Source organism: Gymnoscopelus microlampas, assembly GCF_963454915.1.
Source record: "Gymnoscopelus microlampas genome assembly, chromosome: 20".
Classification (NCBI taxonomy): Eukaryota; Metazoa; Chordata; class Actinopteri; order Myctophiformes; family Myctophidae; genus Gymnoscopelus; species Gymnoscopelus microlampas.
In genome coordinates, this window is record NC_139957.1 from 1,789,685 (window position 1) to 1,792,500 (window position 2,816).

The 2,816-nt window shown below is 43.9% G+C and overlaps 1 pseudogene across 1 annotated transcript in view; it reads right to left on the reverse strand.

The window, feature by feature from the left end:
* Positions 1 to 228: 228 nt before the first annotated feature.
* The window catches only part of LOC311036951 (N-fatty-acyl-amino acid synthase/hydrolase PM20D1.2-like), a 2,735-nt pseudogene continuing 147 nt past the window's right edge, over positions 229 to 2,816 (reverse strand). The window contains exons 2-3 of the transcript in view: positions 1,106 to 1,930; positions 229 to 689 (exon numbers count right to left, since the gene is read on the reverse strand). The product of the transcript in view is annotated as an N-fatty-acyl-amino acid synthase/hydrolase PM20D1.2-like (transcript). The remainder of the gene's footprint in view (positions 690 to 1,105; positions 1,931 to 2,816) is intronic.

Sequence of the window (2,816 nt, forward strand, 5' to 3'; positions counted from 1 at the left end):
TCTGTATCTGTCAGTCCTTGTCCCTTTTATGACCATATATAGAGATCTCTGTATCGGTCAGTGAAAAAAGTGTCAAAGCTTCTGGGATCAACACTTTTTCAGTTGAAAATACATAATTTATTAGGTGACACACATGGTGGTAAATAGGTTTTAATTGACTACACTCTAAGTCATGGCTAGTCTTATATTTGGTCCTGAAAATGAGACATTGTCTTTGGGTGCCACTCGTTACAGGTCATGTTCAGAGTTGTGAGGATCATGGAAGCTTCTGAATGTCGCCGTTTTGGAATGGATTGAAGTAAAACATGACAATTTCCTCATAATTCTTCTTGGAAATCCTTTCATTGATGCCGTGGATCCTCTGAGCATCGCCAGGTTTGAGCCAGATAGGGGCAAAGCGATAGATATCATTGGTCAGCTCCTTGAAGTGGCGGCTGTCTGTGTTCCCAATACAAATACCTGGTGTCACGGTGACTTGTGGAAACGTGTCGAGTAGAGTTTTCTTGATGATCTGGTAACCGCAGGTGGTTTCATCATACGTACTGACAGGCAGAGGGTCGTATCTTCCCGCGCTCGTCCCCATAGTGGACTGGATCAGGTCCAGAATCTCTTTTAATGACTGTGCTGAATGGATACGCAGATTGACGAAGGCTTCAGCGAGCGAAGGGATGGTATTCACCTTAAAGGGTCTGCACCATGAATTTTTACTTTTTCTTCATTTTTGTGTGTTTTTGGTCTCCCCCACCTCTCTTCTGTTCCAAAAAATACCCGACTTCGAGCATGCAGGCTTTCATAGGCTATCTGTATCTGCTATCTGAAAACAGTCCGTCAGATTTGTTCCCCCTGCCTACGTCACGTCAGGGAACAATTCCTCCCGTTTTTCAGTTCCAACCAAAAAATATATATATATATTTTTTAAAGCGCCCCGTGCCAAACAGGACAATGTGGTCTTGCAGGTGAAAGTGCTTTATAAGCCAGAGAGAAGTTAGTTGGAATGAGTATATCTGAGGCTTGATTTAGGCTCAAACCTTTTGAAAAACGTTTGAGGGACATAAACAATATGATATTAAATATTATTATTATTTTTTAAATTCATGGTGTAGACCCTTTAACTCCTGCATTAAACATGGTGACAGCGGTGGTGGTCCGTACAAAAGCGTTGGCGTCAGGTCTTCGTTCCATCATTCTGCCAACAAGTGGAGAAAACAGCCACAAGTTCGACATGACGAGTTTGAGTGGAAGCCCGAACTTATGAGCCAGATGTTCAAAGGTTCCACGTTCAGGTCCGTGTCCAAACAGTCTAGGCATAGGGTTCTCCTCGAGCCTTTTCACATTTGCAGCCAAGATACCAATGCTGCTCTCACTGGGAGGCATGGAGGAATGACTTGGAAATGTAGACACACTCAGCTTCACTGTAGCTTGACCTTTCTCACACCAATCAGAGCGGCGGGTCCGTCCACACCGCTGATGACTCCATCCAGAACCGCCAGACCCTCGTCCAAGACGAACGACAGCCGCACGCCGCGTTGTTTCAGCAAACGCGCTATGTTCACGGCCCCCTGGTAACCTGACACCTCTTCATCGTGTCCCATGCCAATGTAAAAACCCCTGCGTGGTTTATAGCCTTTCATCAGCAAGTACTCCAGCGCCTGGAGAATTCCCATAAGAGACTGCTTGTCATCAGTGGTCCCTCTGCCATAAATGAAACCATCCATCTCCTTAGCAGAGGATGGTGGAGCTTCCCAGCCGTCAGCCTCGGACGCAGGAACTACGTCAATGTGGGCCAATAGCATGTAAGGTACCAGACGGGGCTGGATACCTGCCACCCATAACAGGTGACTGTAGTTGGCAACGATCTCATGCTGAGCCAGGCCTGAAGAGAAAACTGAAAGCTTTCTTCAGAAAAGTGTTGAACTCCAGCAGTTCCCGCCTGTTGGGCGGCCCTCCCTTCAGTTAATTTTGATATAAGATTGATTGATTGATTGATTGATTGATTGATTGATTGATCCACCATTTTGAATTGTATTAAAAACACTTTTTGCACCTCCTCCTACAAATTTTGTCCAAATCTCACAAAATGATCTCTGGATCCATGTGATGAATCAAACTGAATTTTGATAGTCCATAACATTTGGCCGTAATTGGCTTACAAAGTTAGTGGGAGGGGCCTATTTGACCAAAAAAGCCACAAATCATGAACAAAACGTCCAATCGACCCCACTGTAACGAAGGGGGACACCTCAGGCTACTTCAAAATAGAATACTGGTTGAGGTGGCGAATATGGACTAGACTCCGGTCAGAGAATCAGGGGAGTCTGGAGAAGGGATTTCTTTCCAATTATTTATTCCTCTCCAAAGTGCATTGGGTTATGGTACTGTACATACAGCGGTATGAGTGTGTGAGGGTGAATGTGTGGTCTGAAATGAACAACAATGAAGAAATAAACATAATTAGCATTAACATGAACTCCAGCATGTATTATGCAATCACTAGCAGGTACTGCACAACCTCAAAACTGTTCAAACAGTGTAAAATACATAAGTAAATAAACGTCACAATCACAAGAGTAACAACAAATACACCATAAAGGGTTACAAACAAACTGCAGGCAGTGGGGGGCTAGATCACCACTAGCCAAATTAACAGGTGTTGCCAATTAAGCATACAAAGTAACATACCAGTAAGATACATAATTACAGGTATAATATAACTACTAAATGACTTAAATAGACTGTCTGTAGGCAACTACCATGTCAGGCCACTATAGCATCGCTGACGGGCTTTCTTACACCCTCATTTGAATCAGATAGGGTGG